At 43.7% G+C, this 23,560-nt stretch overlaps 1 protein-coding gene across 1 annotated transcript in view; it reads right to left on the bottom strand.

Moving 5' to 3' along the window:
* PDE1B (phosphodiesterase 1B) overlaps positions 1–23,560 on the bottom strand; it is a 1,852,897-nt gene that overhangs the window by 1,812,873 nt on the left and 16,464 nt on the right. The window lies entirely within an intron of this gene.

The following is a 23,560-nucleotide window of genomic DNA, read 5'->3' as shown; positions in this document are numbered from 1 at the left end:
GGGCAACCTATGAAGCAAAGTGTACTGTGGAGGAGCTCATTTTTCTAGGAATGCCAGTCAGATCACAGCCCATGTAGTCTGAGGTATAGCCTAGTCATTGAGAATCGGGGTTTGGCTTTGTAGCTTCCCAACTGGAAAAACACAGTGGGCCGGAGAGTGAATAGGTGAGATGACCAAGGTTAGGGAAGGACTGTTCCCCTAAGAAGCAGGGTCAGTACAGATTTCATTAAGATGACCTTTAGGGTTGATTTGGAGTTTGGCAGACAGTGTACTCCATCAGATGAGTGGTGAAGTACCCGATCCACCAAGCTCAAGAACCGTTCCCCCGATTTTGAGGGTGGTGAACTTAGATTTTTACACTGATGAAGTAAAATTTACTTCCTCTGACGGCTGGACGGAGAAGGGTCACTGGAGGTAACCCATACGACTGTCTGCCCTATTTAGAGTGCTCAGTCGGATAACTTTATTTTAACTGTCCATTGCCGCCACGTTATCCTGACGGCAATAGACAGTACTTAAAAAAATTACCTACACAATATTGGAGAAAATCACCATAATGTTGGGATCATTCATTTTTTTATTTTCCTACATCAAAATCTGACTTTCGGGGTTTCTTTTTGAAACATTAAAACTTTAGAAAGGTTTGATGGTCAGCCATCATGTTTGAAGGAGCTGTTTGTCAAACGTTTTCTACATTGACAGGAACCACCATAACTGTGGTTCCTGCCAAAGTAAAGATATATCTGCAGGGCAAGGGGACATCTTTGCATTTAGCAGGAGGAGTAAAGCCAACATGGCTGACTTGATGTTCTGCACCACCCTGTCGGACTTTCCTCTAACCACCGAATCCTAAACCAGGCCCTTTATCTAGAGTGGCACAGTGGGTGAAAAACATGTGGTGGAATGCTGCCCGAGAGATTTGCACTGGTCAGACTATTAGCAAGTAATCTTTTGCATTGAGTGCTTGATTGCCAGTAGTATGCCTACAAATATGAGAGTGGGGCAGCTTTCCAAGCATACTACTGTCAATGTTTGTGAATTCCAAATAGTAGCAAATTTGCACCACTCAAACGGGTGCAGGATTACTGGCAATTGCCAGTAGACATAGTTAGGACAAAGTTTCCACAGGAAGAGCATTTTTTTTTGTTTGCCAATAATTTTGCTGCTGCTTGATGAATTCTCACATTTCAAAACTTCAAAACGTATACTTTAGTCGGTTCAACTGCTATCTTGAAAGTTTTGGGGTGATTCGTCAAGCAGGGGCTGAGAAAAAGGCCGAATCCTAAAACACGTTTTTCCCATCCATTTTTCTGTAGGATTTTAGACATGCCTACAGCCCAAACCGCTGAACGGAATTACACCAAAAACAGCAGGAGGCTAGATCCTTTTCGGCAGATTGTGCTTTTTGTGATTTGGCGTAATTCTGTTCAGTAGTTTTGTCAATATTAAAGGTTAAAAAATATAGATATCCAGGAATGCGGATCCAACTGTCCCCGTGCTGATATCTGATTGGCTGCCAACACTTCAACAAGGAAGTGTTAGCAGCCATTTTGGGAATCAAGTCCCACAAAAAAGATTTTAAAAAAACAAGGGGCCAGGGAAGGTACACCCTGAGTCCCTAGCCTTGGTGCAGGGGTCCGCTAGGGACCCCGTCAGGACTACAAAGCATTTGTTTTTAAAAAAGTCTCGAAAAAATCCACTGATGGGTCTGCCCTTTTCTTTTGCTTTGCCCCCCCGGGTGGGTCAGGTCCTAGGGGCATTTTGGGCTTAAAAAAGGGGGGTCACATGGGCCCCCCTCCTAGGGCTTACATTAGCCCCGGGAACCACCACCTCCCCAGGGCAAAGATGCAAAAATATGCCTGGGGACACAAAGCCCCGTGCACCCGAGGACCACCACCTCTCTGGGGCAATTCATTCAAATTAAGGGGGAGGTCGCGTGGCCTCCCTGCAGCCCTGGGGACCACCATCTCCCCAAGGCTGAAATAAAATGTTGAAGGGTGTCTGTCGCAGACCCCCAGCCCTGGGGAGCACCACCTCCCCAGGCAAAATTAAACATTGGAGGGGGGACGCGCGGCCCCCCTCAATGAGCCGTACATGGCCCTGAAGACCGCCACTGCCCCAGGGCTGGCTCCTACTATGTCCTGGAGTGCCCACCCCAGGGACATAGCTGTTTGCATTGACCTGGCAGAAGCTTTGACAGATCCTGCCAAGCCAGAGCAAACACTTCCCTTCCAGCGGACGAGAGATGTTAAAGTGGTGCTCTCGCCCGCTGGAAGCAAGGGTTTCATCTCTGTTCCTGCCCACAGAGATGCGGGCAGGTAAAGACATGAAACAATTGCTCTTGTACACAGGGAGCTGCATTTTTAGCAGCTCCCTGTGAGCAATAGCAATGCCGGCTCCTGCAGGAGGTGGTTAGCTGGCTGGGGGACGCCCAGGAGACATGGCCGAGTCCTGGGGGATGGGGTCCCTGGGCCAATGGCCCAAGGTGGGGGACTTCGTAGCCTCCTCCCCAATAGTATGAAGATTGAGCCCTGGGAATGGGGTCCCTGGGGCCATAGTCGGCCTGGGAATAAGGGTCATGTGCCCCCCCCTATTGAATGAAGGCTGGGCCCTAGGAGATGGGGTCCCCGGGGTCGAGATCAGCTCAGGGAGAGAGGCAGCACGGCCCCCCTATTCTATTAAGTGTTTTTAATCGGCAATTCAATATAAAAAAACAGCCTGACATCCCTTGTTGTGGTAAATGTATCATTGATCTATTGAAGCGCAATTTGTATGTGCTGTGACGAGTGGGTTCTTTTTTGTTCTCACCTGGTAAGACCAGAGCCCATGCTTTTCCCTTTAAATTTCCATGAGTATGCAAATGTGCAAATGAACTGGAAGCTCCATGCACGTGGCCCCTCACCGTCCACCTTAGTAATATGCAAAGGTCTTCTCACCTTTAACAAAGATGATGGATGGCTTACCAAAAGGCCCCCAGTGCGTTTTACTGCCAATTTTGGTGGGGTGTTCTTGATGCCGTGGAATATGAGAACATCTCCACAAAACAAAGAAGCACTTATGTCGTATAGATGACAGGAAGAACCCTGGGGTTTGGTGGAGATTTACATCTTTGTAGTCTCCTTGCGGTCTCTAAACGAGGATTCATGTTATCACATATTTCTAGAAAAAGTCACACCAGGAACAATCATATTGCCAAAACGCACACAAGGTCAAGGGTGACATTTCCTTGTGGTCCATTATGCAGCTGTAGTGTACAATAAGCAAAACTTTGGACTTGTTGGATAAAAGGGCAGGTGATGTTCCTTTCTGTCCAATCACTCACACAGCTACTGACACACCCACACAGACACTCAAACACCCACTCAAAGATGCACTCAAACGCTCACTCAGACACTCATACACCCACTTACAGGCCCACTGAAACATTCACACACCCACTCACAGGAGCACTCAGAGACTCACGCACTCACTCACAGTCCTACTCGGAGACTCCCACTCTCAGACCCAGTCACTCACACACCTACTCACAGACCCAGTCAGATATTCACACACCCACTTAAAGACCCACTCAGACTCCCACACACCCACAGACAGACCCACAGAGACACTCAAACGCCCACTCAGAGAGACACTCTCTCACCAACACTCACAAACAGATACACCCTCTCACACCTATTCTCACACCCAAACACACTATCATAACCACATAGACCTTCTCACATCCACTGTAACACCCAGACAGACACTCTCACAACCATTCTCACACTCAGGGACACACTCTCACACCTACTCTCACACCTATTCTCACACCCAGAGAGAAAGGCCTGGCAGCCAACCCCCCCTTTTTTAATCTGGTGAATTGTAAGGAATTTGGGAATGTGATTGGTTGTCGACTCCTGCCTGTTATTAGGCATGCTGGCTCATTGGTGTCGTTAACTGCTATTTTCATACGTTAAGCCTCTTTGTGTGGGGGTGAGAGGATGTTAGTTCCATTTTGTCAGTGGTCAGTGGTTATGGTGAGTTAGCGAGCCACTTTGCTTGCATCGGTTTTTCGTTTGATGCATTTAATTATTTTCTGTTTTACTTGATGGGGTGTGTAGTGCCACGTAGAATGATCTATTTGTGAAAAACATGAGATGCATGGTGACCTTCTAGAATCTAGACAGCATCACTCTTACTATGTAACCTGGTGTTCTCTGAGCTACAGCTGACATGGAATCATACATCTGCGTGGGAAGAGTAACAAGAGATGATGTATGCTTCAGAATTATACTCTTTAATGACACAGGAATCGGCTTCCGTGTGTTCCAGACCTCTATAATAACAAGACCTTTGCTCAACTAGTGTGAATGTTTCTGGACATATAGACAGTAAGAACAGGGTGGCCAGAAACTGCGTCATCGGGTTTGCATATTCTCTCTCTCTCTTTCCCTGCCTAGATGTGTGCCAGTCGCTAGTTATCCCCACTATTCACGGTTGATTATAAAATGTATATACTCATAACTACCGTAGCTTACACTATGTATATAAAACATGATGTTCACCCTGTGTTTGCAACAGAAAAATATTTTTTTCAAAATACGTACTCCTTATTAATGCTACATTTTTTAAAACAAAAATTGTAAGAACTACTGCTCCTTGTTTTTTTAAATAAATAATAGCACTTTGAATGTCCTACATGTTCTGCGTTTCATATCCAAGTTTGGAAGCCCCAATAAGGCAATATTCTGCCATTGTACAAACGTGAAAACACTTAATATTTATTTACAAAGCTGTATTACATATTTTAGACGATGCAGAAAAACACATGATTAGAACAATAGGAAGGGTCTGATCCTTCCGTTTCTACCCACATGATTGGAACCGTATGGTGCATGAGACTTCAAATAATTAAGATATTCTGTTTTACAAAGTTACAACAGAGCATGCTATGCCAGTGATGAACCTCGGGGGAATCACCCGACTCCATTCATTCCACTTCATACCAACACAGATTGAACTAACAGCAATGGAATAACAAATGGGCTGTGCTACCAAGAGAAATCTGTTAGCACGGAAGTTGCCATGACAATGAACCACAACATGGTGCATGAGATAAGGCCAGACTAAAGCTGCAAATCTGCTGGAAGAGCACTCTTTTCAAAATCAGTCGCTATGTATCAACAAGCATGGCATAGTGGAATCATTTGCTAGCTTTCGTTAATGAAATAGGATCACAATTAAGGGGCATGGTTAATATTAGGTTTAGTGTATGAGTGAGGGTTGGATTTGGAATAAGGGGTATGGAATAGCAAGCATTATGATTTAGGGCTGAGGTTTGGGCTAGGGGAGGGGATGGCATTATGGCACGATTAGGATATGGGTTACGTTTAGTGATTGATTAGGATTAGGGTTGGAGTAAGGGAAACAGTTTGTGTAAGGGTAAGGTATGGAGTTATGGTTTCAATGTACAAACATTCATGTTCTGGGTCACTTTTCAGCACGTGGGGCATCTAATGAAAGATATTTTCAAATAGACTGCGAAAAACAGTTGAAACACGAAATAGATCTACAACCACCAATTACTTAACCCCTAGGTCTTTCTTTGAGCGAAAATTTTAGATCTCTGTATATTTAGAAACTCTTCAATAGTTCTTAACCCCATCATCACTGTCACACAATGTGCTTGTTTATCCATGGAAAACACAGTGTTCAGATACATCTTTGTGCTGATGGTCTGCACACTAAAATGTCTTTTTCATAGTATACTTTTGCAATGATAGAGTTTTTCAATCTCAAAATACAAACACTTTTTAAAACAAATAATGCCACACACACCCAAACACACACACACACACACACACAGACAGACAGACAGATACACATTCACTGTTGGATGTGGCCCTTTTTGCAGGGTCATCCTTGAATGTTTTTCCTCTTTCCTCTTATTTTTTCTAACCTGTTTTTGTTGGCTTTAGGACTCTGGGCACTTTACCACTGCTGACTAGTGCTAAAGTGAAAGTGCCTTCTCGGTCTAAATGATAATGGTCTTTGGTATTTCCATTATTGGCTTATTTGATTTGCTACAAGTCCCTAGTAAAGTGCACCAGAGATGCCCAGGGCCTGTAGATCAAATGGTGCAGTGTATTCAAAAGGTAGTACATGTCCTGGTGTGTTTTACATGTCCTGATAGTGAAAAGTGTGTGCTTTGCTGGGTTGGCCTGCAGTAGCCGCTTTGCTGCTTTGGAGTGGACAAAGACTGGACTTTGCGGTGTATCCTGCTTGTGAAGTTTCTCCAAGGGTTTGGACTGAGCTTGCCTCCTGTTAAGAAGTCTCAGGGACATCAAAGACTTTGCCTGGCAGCCTCTGGGTTCTCTTGCTGATGACCCTGAATCACCAGGTGATTCCCACTCCAGTTCCTGGGCCCTTGGGAGTAAAAGCTGCCCTAAAAATACGAAGAACCGGGCACATTGACTCCGGATGACTGCAGAACTGGCTCCACTGCTCGACTCCATATCACTGACAGACACAACAGGCCCAACGCCACCACAGTGCCTCTGAAGCCCCATGACATTGTGAGTCCTGAGTGCTGTGTCACCGATGTCGTAACACCCGACCCCGCCATGGCACCTGTGGCCCTGACCTGGAGAGGTCACCCAATCGCATCTTGACCTGCCCGATTCATCAACCCCACCGGACAGTAATGAACGGACGCCTCGCCACTGACGCGCATCACCTCCCCTGCAACCGTAAGCAACGAACGCCTCACCTACCCTGCCTCGCAGTAAGGAACCAATGCCTCACCTCCTCGGCAGCAGTACTGACCAGCCCCGCACCTGCCCCAGTGATGCCTCACCTCCCTGACTCCGTGCTACGTCTTTGCTTCATTGTTTTCAAAGGTACTGTACCTGGGGTCCATGCAACCCTGTGACCGGCACCGCACTCCCTCGCGGGTGGCCTCGGAATGTTGGGAATGACTCCATCAACGACGTTGTGAAAGCTCCAGTTGGAGCTATTGGAGCTAATGTGTTTCTAAGCTCTTTATTTGGATTTTATCTTTACAAATTCATATCTTTGCTTGTATATGTTGGATTTTTGTTGTTTTGGTCATATTACTTAGGTAAATATTGACTATTTTTCTAAACTAGTGTGTTGTCCATTTGTAGTGTTTTCACAGTGTCACTGTGTGTGTGGGTACAAATGCCTCTGAGATAAGCCTGACTGCTGGTGCCAAGTTTCCAAGGGGGTGATCAGGAGTTAACTTAAGAGTGAGACTCCCTTACCCTGACTAGAGTGAGGGTGCCTACTTGGACAGAGTGCAAACTGGCTGCCAACTAGAGACCCCATTCATAACACACAGAGTACGGCTCCTCTGCAATGGCGGAGGAGCACTGCCCCACTGGCTAAGAGCCAGCAGCAGAAAAATAAAACGATTTTGAATATTGTTTGTTTTTCTGCTTCTGGCTCAGCCAGCAGGTGCAGGGAAGGGCAGGGCTGGGACATCGGAGGTGGGAGGAGGTAGGAGGAAAGAGTGCACTAAGTTCTCATGTGTGTTTGGACGGCCTAAGACAGCCGTCCAAACACACATGTGCACTTAGGTTTCTCCAGCCCATTGTGTACACTGCCAGACTCAAGAAACTGCACAGGCCTCAGAGTTGTGTCTGAGGAAGCGTCACTGCTGCTCAGACCAGTCCTGAAACTGCTTACATGCTATGTTTATCATGTAAGCAGCACCAGGATTGCTGAGGAACCTCTTCTAGTGTCCCAGCAAATGTTGGGACACCAGAACAGAAAAGGAGTCGAGCGAGGTAGCAGGTCAGGACGGCGACAAACAGTAAGGTTTTTCCCCATCCTCTCCCACACCTTTCCCCTTGATATCTGAGGCAGCCGCCGGTGCAAACACACTGTTAAGAAAAAAAATGCTAAAGGTTTTTCTCTGTTTTAATGAGAATTAACCTGAAGGATTAATGACTGTTCAACAGCACCGGCAGGAAGAATTCATACAAACGATTCTGAGTTTGAGAGTGTCCAATCACACTGATATTTGACAATGTTCACTCCAACCACTCCCTGTCTCTTCATTTTCTGGCTTTATTTAAACTGAAACTGTACTCCTTCCAAAAGTGTTATTAGTACACCTAAGCTCTGCTTATTGTGACTGAGACAGTGTTCTTTCAGATAAGGGTTCTCATGCACTTGTCTGTATGAATGCGTTCATTCAGGTGCATTTCTCTATTGCAAAGGGAGCCGGAGTGCATACTTTTGCATATGAAATGCAGCAAAAGCATGGGCCTGTCAACATCAGGACAGTGCGTGCTCTACGAGCGACAAAAATGCAAAAACCCAGTCTTTATGCAAGAGCATAATTCATGCATTGTGTTTATATGCAGTATGTTAACCTTTTGCATTGCAGAGTTTAACCTTGAAAAGCACTATTAATGATGTTTGCAATAACTGTTAATTTGCAAGGTATTGCTGCAGGCTTACTGAGTGTGTTAGGGTGTGTTCTCTTTCTAGGACCTTCTAGAAGCTTTCCCTGCAGCATGACTGGGTGTGGTTTGTGCGATGGGCCAGACTCTATAAAAGGGAGCCAGCCCAGCTCCACGTGCTCACTATTCAGAGGTCCAAGTGAAGAGCAGCAGCAACTTCCTGAGCTCCTGTTCCGGAGGCATACCTTGATGTTCCAGGCCTGCCCCTCATTATATTGGTGATCCTTGAGCAGGGCAGTATGACGGAGGTCGGGCTGGGCCCCCGACCCCGTTCTCAAAGACTTTAGAGTTTTGGGCCTAGTTGTGAAACTTTCAGAGTGCGCAATTCATTCCTAGCATGTAAACCTTGACGTTTAGATCGGCAACAGTGTGCGCAATCATTTCATGGCATTTGAATATTCTTGTTCAAATCGGCAGCGTGCGCGATTCATTCCTAACATGTAAACCTTGATGTTTAGATCGGCAACAGTGTGCATGATCATTTCATGGCATTTGCATGTTCTTGTTCGAATCGGCAGAGTGCGCAATTCATTCCCAGCATGTAAACATTGACGTTCATATCGACAACAGTGTGCGCAATCATTTCATGGCATTTGCATATTCTTGCTCGAATCTGCAGTGTGCGCAATTCTTTCCTAGCATGTAAACCTTGACGTTCAGATTGCCAGCAGTGTGCGTGATCATTTCAAGGCATTTGCATATTCTTGTTCGAATTGGCAGAGTACGCGTTTAATTTCTCTCATGTAAACCTTGGCATTCAGATCGGCAACAGTGTGCGCGATCATTTCATGGCATTTGCATATTCTTGCTCGAATCGGCAGTGTGCGCAATTCATTCCTAGCTTGTAAACCTTGACGTTCAGACCAGCAATAGTGTGCGCGATTATTTCATGGCATTTGCATATTGTTGTTCGAATCAGCAGAGTGCGCAATTCATTTCTCTCATGTAAACCTTGGCATTCAGATCGCATCAGTGTGCGCAATCATTTCATGGCATTTACATATTCTTGTTTGAATCGGCAACAGTGTGCGCGATTCAACCCTTGCATAAAGCGCTTGGCTCTTAGTTCAACAGTTTGCGCGATCATTTCATGGCATTGAAAACTTTGGTGTGTTGTGTTTGTTGAGGTGCACACATTTATCCCGAGCTTTTGCATGTTCTGTGAAGATGCTTAATTCAAAGTGCGACATTCTTTGTGCATATTAAGTCCCTAGTACAAGTCCTGTTGTTTCCAGGGAATGTTTCAGATAGCCTTTGTCCTCATGTAAAAATGTATTGTTTGTTCTGAAACATTAGTCTAAAAGGTTCTTGTATTCTAGACAGTATGTGATATTTCATGAAAAGCTCATATGAAACATTGTATTAACCCATTCTTGATTTTTTCCAGGTACCTAGATTTCTTGAGGTCTAGTTATAGTCATTTCTTAGGTTATCCATGGTTACAGTATGAGAACTCTTAGAACCATAGTCTATTGAAAGTCAATGTGATTATATCTTGATATTGTGTTGTTTAACCTCTTGCTTCCTACAGGTCTCCTTCCCAGCTGTTCCCTATCTAATCCCCTTTTCCCCCACTTGGACTCTCTCAGGGTCTGTGGTATTTCTATCTGAGCTTTGGAGCTGTCTAGTGGTATACATGTTGGGAATGTGCGCAGGCCCCGAGGATCTGGTCTCCCTGAAAGAATAGCGAGCCCACAAATTTAATATCCTCCTGGTTTGCTTGTGTTCTCAGAATGGCCACATTGGACAAGCTGGTCAAAGTTATCACACAGCTCCAAGTGGAGGTAGTGTCATCAAAGGATATAGCAGCCAGCTTAGCTGAGAGAGTGAGTCAGTTGCAGGAAAGGGTAGAAAAGAAGGAACAAAGTCCTTTGGGTGTGTCTTGGCCTGGTCCTCCTTCTCAAGCTTCTGGAGGTAGTCCTCCTACGAACATTTCCCTCAAAGTTCCCTCAGCTATCCTCCTGGCTCCTCCAGAACGTTTTTCAGGCGATCCCCTGAAAGCGCAGTCGTTCTTGGCTTAGCTGGAATTACATTTTACCTGCCGACCAAACACTTTCCCTGATGCCCAATCCAGGGTGGCCTTCTTGTTATCTTACCTGACTGGAGACGCAGCCACCTGGGCAATCTCTCTTGTGCTTAAAGACAGTCCCCTGCTTTACAATTGGAGAAATTTTGTTTGTGAGTTTGAACGAGTGTTTGATCGAAGAACAGTGACATTGTCAGCAGATAGTAAGCTATTAGACTTGCGACAAGGTAACCAAGATCTAGTTTCCTACTTAGCTAGTTTCAATCGGCTGGTAGCAAAGACATCCTGGCCTGAAGAAAAGCAAGCAGCCTTGTTTTTTCAAAGGACTCAAGGATGAGTTAAAGGATATTCTTGCCCAGATAGGTCCGCAGCCTACAGATTGTCAAGATCTAATAAACCTTGTTTTGAGACTAGATCATCGTTTTGCAGAACGAAGGGGAACACGCAAAAAGACTGAGAAAAATTCCTGGCGTGTTCACGATCATAGAGAATCAAGAACTCAGAAAGAGAGAACTCCGGAACCCATGGAAATCAGAACTAGCAGGAGACCCTTGACTAAAGACAAAAAGGACCTATGTAGAAAGCACGGACAATTTCTTTATTGCGGGCGCTAGGGTCACTTCGCCAAAGATTGTCCAATCAAACCAAAGAGCAAACGAGGTCCTGTCCAGAAAATTGCAGCCAATGTACAAGTCGAGCCAGAAAACTAGATCACCCAAGATGTAAAGAAGGGTTGCTCTTGGGTGTCACCATGGACCCCTCACAGTCTAGGCATCTCAGGCTGGGCATTAAAGTTCAAGTAAAGAAAAATAACTATTTCAAGAACACCCTCGTAGATTCTGGGGCAACCAGGAACTTTGTTGATGCCCAATTGGCTTGTGCATGGGGGATCTCATACACCAAGAAGAAGACTCCAGAGATAATACAAGCAGTAAACAGAAAACTCTTGACTGGAGGCCCAGTAACTCTTCAGACTGTCCCCTTGTCGGTGATCTGTGATGGGGGAGCTCAAAGAACCAGACATGAAGAGAAGCTCATCTTTGACGTTATCCATACTCCTCAGTATGGAATTATCATTGGCTTACCATGGTTAACTCATCACAATCCTGAGATTAACTGGGCAGAACGGAAAGTCGTGTTCTCTTCCACCTTATGTAATGAGAAATGTCTCCAGACGTCTTGAGTCGCCAAAATTGCAACTCTCACATTGCCACTGCAGCAGAGAAAGAAGTAAAGTTGCCCAGTCAGTATTCATCCTATGAAGATGTGTTCGATGAAAGAGAAGCAGAAACCTTGCCTCCTCATAGACCTTATGACTGCCAAACTGATCTAACTCCGGGTGCGATATTCCCTAGCTGTCGTGTGTACGCCTTGTCAGAACATGAAAATCAACACTTACGAAAGTACCTAGATCAATTCTTAGAGAATGGCTTCATCCACCCTTCCAAGTCTCCTGCAGCCTCTCCTTTATTTTTTGTCCCCAAGGCTAATGGGGACCTTCGAACCTGTATTGACTATAGGGTTTTGAACAAGGTCAGTCAAGAACAAATACCCCTTGCCTCTGATTCCTGTCTTGTTGGATCAAGTGAAAATGGCAAAAATTTACACTAAGCTCGATCTACGAGGTGCTTATCATTTAGTCAGAATGAGAAAAGGTGACGAATGGAAAACTGCGTTCAAGACAAGATATGGTCTCTTTGAATGCACCTTCATGCCCTTTGGACTGTGCAGTGCTCCAGCAGCATTTAAATTTTTCCTGAATTACGTCCTTAGAGAGTATCTAGACATATTTGCAATAGTCTAAATCGATGATATTTTGATCTACTCTGACAATGAAACCGAACATGTACAACATGCCAAGAAGATTCTCACAGCTCCTCGAAAGCATCATTTATATTGCAAACTAACCAAGTGTGAGTTTCATGTTACCACAGTTTAGTTTTTAGGGGTTATCCTTACCCCTCAAGTTATGGTCATGGCAGAAAAGAAAGTACAAGCTTTATTCGATTGGCCCACTCCAAAGACTGTTCGAGATGTACAGTGCTTCCTGGGTTTTGCAAACTTTTATCGCAGGTTTATAAACCATTTCTCTCAGACAGTGGCGACAATCACCAAGTTATTGAGAAAGAAAGAAAACTTTGTGTGGTCTCCAGAAGCTGACAGAGCCTTTTCAACTTTGAAAGAAGCTTTTTCCACTGTCCCAGTCTTGACTCACCCTGATGTGGATCGTCCATTCATAGTTGAAGCTGATGCCTCAGATGTGGCAATTGGTGCAGTCTTGTCACAACGAAGTAAAGACACTGGCCAACTTCATCCTGTAGCTTACATGTCTCGAAAACTGAACGAAGCCGAACTATGTCATTGCTGAGAAAGAGCTTATGGAGATCCTTTTTGCCTTTAAAGAGTGGAGACATCATTGGTTAGGTGCCAAGTACACTATCACAGTATATACTGATCATCGCAATCTCCAGTTCATGAGTTCAGCTAGACTTTTGACTCCTTGGCAATTACGCTGGATGCTGTTTATTGGCGAGTTCGATTTTGTGGTAACATTTCGTCCTGGTAAAGATAACCGCAAAGCAGACGCCTAGTCCCGCCAAGAGTCTACCACGTTACCTACAATCCAGCCAAGGTCCTCTGCATCATCAGGACCGAAGACTTCTTTGAAGACATCCGTAATTCCTTCATCATTGAGAAATGTCAGGCGTGGGCCCAAGCAGATGCCAAAAGATCAATCAAGCAAGGACTACCTTTCCATTACGCATGTTTGTTCGTGCCCACTACCAAGCTTCGCAAGTTAGTATTTCATTGGTTGCATGTTATACCTACGGCAGGTCACCCAGGCTCTCCTAAAACTCTTGAATTAATCTAACGCTACTTTTAGTGGCCTACTCTGACAAAAGACGTTAAAACAATGGTCACTAACTGCAAAGTCTGTGCTCGCATCAAGACAATTCATTCAAAACTGAAAGGTTTGTTGCATCCGCCCCCAACTTCACTTCGACCTTGGGAACACATCTCGTTAGACTTCATTACAGGTCTACCAGTTGTTCAACTGCACTCTGTAATCCTTGTTGTTGTAGACAGTCTCACGAAATATGGACATTTCATTGCCTGTAAAATTGCCCACCTCCAGTGAACTGGCAACCATCCTACTGAATAGAGTGGTCCGTTATCACGGGCTGCCGAGAATGATTCTCTCCGATCGAGGATCCCAATTTGCCTCCAACTTCTGGAAAACGTGGTGCAAAATGCTTCAAGTTACATCCACACTATCTACTAGCCATCATCCTAAAACAGATAGCGAAAATGAGAGACTGAATCAGACATTGAAACAATACCTGCGTGCTTACGTTGAGAACGCACTTCATTCCTAGACATCAATGCTCCAGTTAGCTGAACTAGCCTACAATAACTGGTTTCACACCTCCACTGGTGTCACACCCTTTTTTGGCTTGTTTGGCTACCACCCTGATACTTTGCCCATCACGATTCCTCAAGAACGTTCTCTTACACCAGCTGTGTTGGAAAACATTCAACAACTCCACCAAACCCAGAAACTGATTCAACAGCATGTAGAAAAAGCTAAACAAAAATACAAAAAGCACTACGACAAGAAACATTGAGAAGGACCTCAGTATCAACCAAGGGATAAAGTGTGGTTTTCTAGAAGACATATTGACTTCAAGAAAAAGCACGTTTAATCCCAAATTCATAGGTCTTTACACTGCCCTCCAGCAAATTAATCCAGTAACTATAAACAGCAGTTGCCCCGGTCACTACGTATTCATCCGGTGTTCCATACTTCCCTCCTGAAAACGCAGTCCAGAAGGTACGCTCCCAACCAGCTCCAGTTATAGTACAGGGGGAATTGGAATACGAAGTTAAACAGGTGTTGGATTCCAAACTTAGAGGTCGTAACCTGTGCTATCTGTTCTCTTGGAAAGGTTACGGTCCTGAAAGCAACTCATGGGTTTCTGCATCTGACATTCATGCTCCACGTCTAGTGAGACATTTTCATCGTCTAAACCCAGGCAAAGCAGGCCCTAGAGCGCGTTTGGGAGAGGGGAGTACTGTCAACATCAGGACAGTGCGCGCTCTCTACGGGCGACAAAAATGCAAAAACCCAGTCTTTATGCAAGAGCATAATTCATGCATTGTGTTTATAGGCCATAAAATCAGCATCTGTTGAACTATCTAGTCCAGTGATTTTAAGCCTCATTACTGGAAGCCAGGAACACCGATCTAAACATTTGTAATGATTTGAATTACAAAACAATACACAAAAGGTACAGAAATAAGAAATTGTTCAACAAATACACAAATGATGAAATTTTATATAATTTATAAGCACACATATTGAAAAACCCAAAAGCTTAATTTTAGTAGGAAGGTTGCAGCATTTCTAAATTCAGTTGAGGTCATTCATCATCCATCCTATTTTCTGCTTGAAGCACTTGCACTGCTCCCATGAATCAATCTGATGATATTAACTTACTCTTTAGCCTCCAATTTCAAATTCCTTCATTGGTACAAAATGTTTTAAAATGATCAGTTGTATGTGTTGCTCCTTTACCTATACACACTTTAAAAATCTTAATATTATTTGATTTACTAAGCAGTTGCGGGCTCTCTGAGTAGGCTTCATGGACCCCTAAGCTCCCCGGGCCACAGGTTAAGAACCACTGATCTAGTCAATATCTCTCAGCATCCCTGCCCCAGGAGACTTTTATACTTCTACATCCATTCAATCTGGGACATGCTAGCTCCGCTGTTTGTTCGTTCAAGTGAGAGCTTTGCCTCATCTTTTATTTAATGCTTTTACAAAGGAATTGGGCAGTGAACAATAAACAAATAACTTATTTTTCTTGCAGGATTGCTTTCTTGGTACAGGGCCGTGTTTAAAAAAATCAAGTATGGGAAGCAAGAAGAAAGCACCTCGCTATTTATTCTCAAATGGGTCAGGTAGACTTTCTGAGTGTTAACTTGTAACTGATTTTGGTACTACCCTTCTGCTATCTTTAAAAGGAAATCTATGAATTATCTATAGTTCAGCAACTTTGGGTAGCTAGTAACATAAGGACGCCGTAGCAGATTAAAAAAAAATACTATTGGGAAAGCATAGGCAAGGATGTTGTGCATAAGCATAAACCACTTCAGAATAGTTAGCACTAAAAATCCCAACTGAAATGTAGACACACTACTTCATTTGCATATGAAAATGATATTGTAATATTGGGAAATGTGGCATTTTTGTTGACATGTTTGTAATTGGAACGAACATGCTCTAAAACTGATGCATGATGGTGCTAGTGTACACGTGCAGCCAACAAGTCTAAGAAAATCCTGCCTGCCACTCAGGATTTCAAGCTCAAAACAGAGAAAGTGCTCAATACAATTTAGTGATGGTACAAATCAGAAAATGCACTAAGAATTACTGAAGAATGAGGCAAATATAAGTATACATTAATGATTATTGAGAAATGTCGCAAAATTGAATATGCAGTTGGGATTAATGGCCGATGAACTAGCATTGATAGTAATGAGTAATGGGGAAAACCTAGACATGAGTTAGTATAGTAACTCTTGACGTTTGGTGAGCCTTCTTAGCATTACGGTACCCACACCTGCATTGTGCTGAAAATTGCGTGACATACTTGATATTTTTGTAAGCACTCTTGATACAATGTTGCCTAGCCCTTCTGTAATATTTGCCCTAGCATAATAATGGTAATTCTTGCAATTTTTATAACACTGTCACAATTTCTTCCTTATGCCTCGGTCACTCAAGTTGTAAGATTGGTGTAACATATTGTCATCCATAAATTGACTCAATCATGCAGTGATCCATTCATTCCTACCCTATGTAATCCCACAGCCGATCAAATTACCCTCTTAACCAACCATTTTTTAATCATGATCTCACTCATCCTTATAATCATTCACTTACTCATTCCTGCATCCTGAATTTGCACATTCATCTAAATGTTGGCTCTTTATTATATATGCTCACTCAACCAGATACATAACAACAAAGATTAACTTGCGATTCGTTGATTCATGAAGAGTCACTTTCATTAAAAAAAATTGCCAGACCTATTGACTTTGCAAAGGTTTGGTGTATTTTCATTTCAAATACTTATAAACCACAAGATTTCTTAGTACCTTTATAGGTCTACATTTAATATACAACATTTTATAAACGGGTCTTTTTTACATGCATTTAATAAATACTAAATACTTTGTGTAACATGAATAGACTACTTTAAAATGTCACTTTGTATCTCTGACAAAAATAGATATTAAAACTAGGAAAAGCTAAATCTGTGATCACTTTTTAAAAAGTAGTCGTCGGAGAGATTTGTTGATCATAGAGGTCACAGCCCACTGGCATTACAAACAGCAACATAGGAGTATTTGTATTATAACATATTGAGCTACAGACCTATTTCTAAACAAAATGTTGTATACAGCACCCATGTCATCATCAAAGTGGGTGTGTACAGGTATCATAAATGTAACTGGTTGGTAGATTTTAAGTAAAGAGGTTAGCCAATCAATTACAGACATATCATTTAAAACTAATATTCTACGTATTTACAGCAGCAAGTGTAACCACATGCTTCAGCAAACAAGCCTGATCGCTCCTTATCTTTGGTCTCTGAATTGTGCCCACCTGGAATTTAAAACAATAAAGACCCCGGCTACCTGTAATTGCTGCTTTGACCGAACCAGACAATGTGCAGGTGCTGCTGAATGTGTCCTGGGGTCTGACAATTACACCAGGATGAGTTAAACATATTTTATTGGGGCCTAACTTCTTGGCAGGGTGAATGGCATCCACCTTCTGAAATTAGTGGGTGGACGCTGTCTAGCCGTGTGTACCTCTGACTTGCACCCTGTGCTACTGTTATAATGTTTATGTATGAATACAACCATCTGCGTGAGCTTCTGTGGTGATAGCACCAACCAATCTAATCACCCATATAAAGCAATAATATTAAGCAAATTTCTTAAGTGATTGTGGAGAACAAAACCATGTCTACTGCTCTTCAGGCAGAAGTCAATAGACATTGAACAGAACCCTAAAAACTAATGACAACGGGAAGCCAGTTAGTCTATGAAAATACTTAATTAAATCCAACTGTCTAAGGACTAAAGATCAGACCTACAGCCATTTTATGAAAATTGACAAAGGAGGTGGCGATGGGAGAATCAGAACACACTCTCAATGAACTGCGGAAAGTAGACATTTGTGGTATTTATTCCACCCTTTTTTAACTGAGGTAATAAATTAAAGACAAAGATAGAAAAAATGCCCATCAGATAACCATAAAATCATTGAAAGATCCACCCCCATTCTCTAGGAGTGCCTGGATGTTTTTCAAAGCCATAGCATACCCAAACAGACAGACAGAATATTAGAAGTCAAGACAAAGCCATGGGGAATTATTGGTCATGACCAGTTTTAAGGAGAGTGCGGAACCTTCTAAATGGCTCCCATGTCCTCCTAAGGTGGTATCGCCACTCATCCCCGTTGATAATTTGGCATTCACGCGAACCTATATTGATGAATTCATGGCACTAGACCAGGGTTCTGCAAAGTCTGTCCTGGAGAGCCGGGTCCATGCCAGATTTTTAGCATATCCACATTTAGAAAAAAGATGTTTCAGAAATGTACATGTTTCTAAATGTAAATATGCTAAAAACCAGGCATGGACCCGGCTCTCCAGGACCAACTTTGCAGAACCCTGCTCTAGGCCAATGAGTTGGGAACCAGAGCATTCAACCAGTGTCTAGCCAGAATCAAATGAGCCAGAACATTGCGCAACAATAAATGCCAGCAAATTGTATCGGGATAAGGGATGAGTGGCCAAGCGGGATTAGTTTGAGATCCCACCTGAGAGTGATCGCACAGAGGGAATTCAATTTACTAAAGACTGACTGCCAAAAGTTTGAGATAGCCGGGCAGCTAGCAAAGATAGGAACAGTATCTGCCCCCTTGCCAAAGCACCGAAAGCACTTTGAATCCCCCCTCAGGCTCATGGACGATAATTGATGGAGAGTGTAGTAGAAGTCATTAATGAATTTAAACTGGTGGATCTTAACCCAAGAAACTTTCATAACAGTCTGAGATAGAATGATTATACACCTCAATTCCTCCGGAGTAAGAGGGACTCCAAGATGTTGATTCCATTTGTCGGCCAAAGTCAGAAATATATCTGACGTTTGTTGAGCCTAAGCTACAGAAACCAGTTTATAAGCCTAGCTAATGCATCTCTTGTGGGGGCCCTTCTGTAGAAATTTGAGAAAAGTTCTATTAGAGCAATCCATTTTGATCCCCTGCAGCGTCTGTATAAATTGGCTGATTTGTATCAGAAAAAGCCAGAGTGCGGAAGCAAGAAACACTGGGACAACATCTTGAAAGAGAGAAGGCAATTCCCTGCAAAGAAAAACCCAGTGTAGATAAGCCTGATGCCTGCTAGCAGTCAATAAAGCTATCATGCATCGAACCTGAAAAGTTGGGATTGTACCAGAGATAAGAGGTATTTATTCCATCCTGAAAAATAAATCTTCAAATCACCAATTATGTGTCTAAAAGGAACGCATTGCACCTGAGTGGTGCAGTACCACTAATGTTAGCATCAAACGGTATTTTATCCTCAACAGTTCAACAATCGAGGGTCCTGGATTCAGATAGTGCGGAGCCTTTTGTGCAGAACTGTTTCTTATTAACAATATTTGCTGTTTGCCAAAGAAACTAAAGCAATGTAAATGGGCTGATGTTTCCTAGGGTGGTAATCGCCTAACAATGATCTCAAGCTCAAAGGTCAACAACTACTGTGTAGAAGAAGGTGTCCAACATGAGTCGATGATGGTTAGAGACATGTTACATTTTCTGGATATTCAAATGAAATAAACTTACATATAATGCATATAAATAGCTAGCAATAGTGCAGCAGTTGTAGTGGCACTGGAACCCAAAGGTGTGAGGGTCCACACCAGCTCAATTATGAATGTCTTTTACAATCAACCCGTACATCCCTTTTCACTTCTCCAGTTTTCAAACACTGCTTTCGCTTTTCTGATGAGGCAAGAAGAAACATTGTAGCCTTGCTTGTGCTTTCAGAATAAAACACATGAGCAGAAGCTGCCCCATTACAGACACATTGAAAACTAGACTTGACTAAGGACCTTCAATGCTGCTGAGGCCAGACCTACTCATAGCCTCCTTCCTACCTCTACTGTACTTAATTTTGCAGAGGAGGTCTTTGTGGTGCTTTGGTTTATGCTGATGTTTGCCTTTTATGACTCAGGAATTAATTCCCCACTTTGAAACTAAAGTACCCCACACTGTGTAATACTAACTACAGCAAGATGAGTGGAGCAGGGTAAGTAGTGAATAAAGTAACCAAGTGGCAACTTATAGATCACCGCTATCAATAAAGCCCAGGAGGAAGTGGGCATTAGTAAAGGATGAAGGCATCTGGACTTAGAGAGTTTAAGAGTGGAAGCTAACAAATGTCTCCCCTCCACCCCAAGACCAATGCTGGAGACCCTGGCCAAACGACACCTTCATTATAAACTCAAACTTGCTTTGAGGGGGCTGAAGCATTGGGGTACAGCCCACCACTACTGGACACTTTTATTGTCCACAACACAAGACAGGCTCAATTTTCTAGCTGCATGTTAGGAGGTGCAAGAGTAATAGTTCTCCAGCCCCATCTTATAGACACCATGATTGGCTCACCAGTCAGTACAACACATATTGACCAAAAGTCCAATCTGTCAGTATAAGGATGAGCTAGGTTATGAATACGTGATTTCATTATATGCTTAAATGGCCTAAGTGTATTGGATGTGCCCCATTGCAGCATATCCATAGATCACACTGTGAAATTGTTAGACTGTAACCTGCTTTCTACATTCGTGAGGTTGGAAATGATGCTGCTATTGGTGTCACCAAAGAGATGGTGCTGTTGGCAGTTATGAGGGGTTGGCAGCGAGCTCAGCTCTGCTGGTGGAGCTAACAGAGTTTTGGGCACCCCATGCTCCACGTGGAGTGCGGGGTTAATTCAAAACTCTGCTAGCCCTGCCAGAGGAGCGGAGCTCACCCCGGGGGCATTGCAGCACAGTTATGGGCCACACAGCGGAAGTGCAGACAGTCTGCACTTGCACTGTGTGGCCCATAACTGGGCTGCAGTGCACAGACGCACAGACGTCAGTGGAGGCAGAGAGCCAGGCCACTGTCTGGCAAAGAGGACCCCCTTGGAGAGAAGAGAACCCAGGTAAGTCCTCGTTTTTTTCTCACTGAGCACTCTGGTGCACAAAAGGCCTGAAACTGCAGCTTTCACTGCCTATGGCCCTGGCCTGAATTCAGGCCAGCACCATAGGCACTCTTGTGCACCAGCCTGCCCAGGCCTCTTGTTCATCTGCCTACACAGGACAGGCCGGTGCACAAGAGGCCTGAATTTGCAGTTTTCACTGCCTACTGCCCTCTCCTGTCTGCATCGACCCTGCTTAGCGGTTCTGAGATCGGGCGCAGTTGGGACTCCGCGGCTCACAGAACTCCCCCTCTGTGGAATTCCAGCGTTTTTAATCAACTCCACGGAATTCCACGAAGATGAACTCTGTGAACTCCACCCAGGCCTAATAATCCCAACTTGTTCAGATTTTTGTACTCTATAGCGGTGATAGGGGTATGGGTGTTGTCTCATTGGCTCTATCTACTTCACGGGTGCCAGTCGGGATTGTGAAAGTGTGGAAAGGTATTTGGGATTGTGTTTGGGGGTGTATAACCTTTATCACTAGGAATTCTGAGGATCTCAGTGAGGCATGTGTGGAGTTGCTGACAGGATGCTGTGCCTGGTCCCTCCTGCATGAATTCTTCTGTCATGTCTCATGTTCAGAATTCCTTGCTTGTGTGGGTCCTCTTGTAACTACTTGCCTGAATCACCTCTGCTCAATCCCTTTAGTGGCATCTAAACAAAACACGGAAAATAGATGGAGCTACCATCCAACTGCTCCTTCACCATAAGAGATATCACAGGCCAATGCCTAGGGGCGGCTCCTCTGCTAAGGTGGAGGAGCGTCGCCCCACTGGATTGTGGGGAAAGGAAAAATAAAATGATACTAACACTATGAAATTATCATTTTATTTTTCCTGGGAGAAGGGGCAGGTCTGGGCTGGAGGGAGCGGGCCATCAGAGGGGTATGTGCACTAAAAAGTGTGCATGTCTGTTTGGCCGTCCATGTTGGGACAGCCAAATAGACATGAGCACTTTGCATGTGCTCTACCCGGATGTACTGCACAGCCGAGTGGCGAACATGCCCAGGATCTCATTCCCAATCTGAGCGGTGAAGTATACCGCCCAGACCAATCGCGATGCTGCTGTTGCTGGTGACAGTAGCATCAGGATTGGCTGGGAATAGGAAGAGGACAGAGGGGAGACGAACGTGTCTCCCCCACAGGTGCGCTTTTTTTCTTTGTTTTTATTTTCACCCCCCAACACTCCCCCCCTCCCATTTTATACCACCTACCCCACACCGCCACCCAGGTTGGTTTGCAGCCACCACTGCTAATGCCGTATCATAGTTAAAGCTAAAGCCAAACCAAGAAGAGCTCAACATGATCACTAGCTAGTCGGTAAAATTCATTGTTCCCTGTGCATCCCCATTGCTCAGTCCAATCATTGACTGCAGAGGGTCAAGATGTGTTCTTTTCCAAGTCCTCCACAATATAGTGGAATCATATTGAAAGCTTAGTATTCTGGCGCATCTTGAGCTGCTTTATTTTCATTTGCCGTCACACTAAATCAGTTTTTACAAAAGGTAGCTGTTGGCAATGGCTCATCGTACTGCTGGCAAAATTAAAGCATGCAGGGAGAATTCACATAACATGAAGTCTGGGCACCACTCACATTAGCCCCATGCACACTGGATATATAGGTGAAGTCTCTTACTTTTCAGTGACAATTTCAGCAAATTCCTTCTGCCAAGCACCAGCTTTGTCGTGCCATCATGTTTGCTCAATCCTTTACTGCAACTATTATGAAAACAAGCACTCCCATTGAACTGTCAGTGTTTGAGTACCAGCTTCATATCTGGTGTCTACCCTTGCCACTCTGCTCTTTTGGATACTGGCTAGCACTTGGCTGCCTGGAGAGGGAGAGAATAAAATGAAGTAGCCGGCTGTGAACCCCCATTCAGTTGTGAGGGCAATAACTCTTAAGATGGTTGCTGCATGATCAAATTGATTTGTGGCAGCTACCTTTCAAGTGAGAGTTCCCATCAAAATCGATTGAGGTCGACTTGTTGGCTTCTTCAATGGTGTGCCCTCGTATTGATTTCTGAGACTTGTTCACATCCCATTCAGATGAGCAACCATCCACCATAGCTTTCTATCAGCTCCACGTTTTTGTTTTTTAAGCTATACCTTTGGATGATCCGTCGTGTGACTGGTGCCTGAAGTGGTTAGTGTCTACCCTGGCGCAGATCCTACGGATTTATTTTAAAATATATATATATATATTTCACAGGGAGAAGCTTTTCAGAATGACACATTCACCTTTGAGCGGCACATGACACATTCTACCAAAAAACTGCTGATTAATGATGCAAGGCTCTTTTTTTTTACATGTTCTTTATTTTTTTAATTAATTTTTTGTGTTTATGCATTTATGTATAAAAAGACTCTGGAACAACTAAAGCTGTCTCTAGCCAGTCTGAAAACGGTGACAATTTTGACACAGGCTGAGAAAAAATACCAGCAAATGGAATCTAACTGAACTTTGAAAATCCACATCATGAAGACAGAAGAGGGCCAGGGGCATGATCCCTTTCCTCAGAAATAAGAAACCAATATCTCTGGCTCACGCATGAGGAAAAGTATGCATTTTATTAATGTTCAATGACTATAAAATTGCCATGTTCAAAAAGGAAAAAGAAAAATAGAATGCTACTTTTTTAACTATCAAACCCGTCTCCTTCAGTACAGCCAACTAAACAAAAGTACCATACACCAAAATGTACTCTTCAGATACATCCTGAAGCTCACTAACCAAAT

The sequence above is a fragment of the Pleurodeles waltl genome, chromosome 4_2, assembly GCF_031143425.1.
Source record: "Pleurodeles waltl isolate 20211129_DDA chromosome 4_2, aPleWal1.hap1.20221129, whole genome shotgun sequence".
In the NCBI taxonomy this organism is placed as follows: domain Eukaryota; kingdom Metazoa; phylum Chordata; class Amphibia; order Caudata; family Salamandridae; genus Pleurodeles; species Pleurodeles waltl.
The sequence above is the reverse complement of the archived record's forward strand: the minus strand, read 5'-3'. Positions and strand labels throughout refer to the sequence as shown.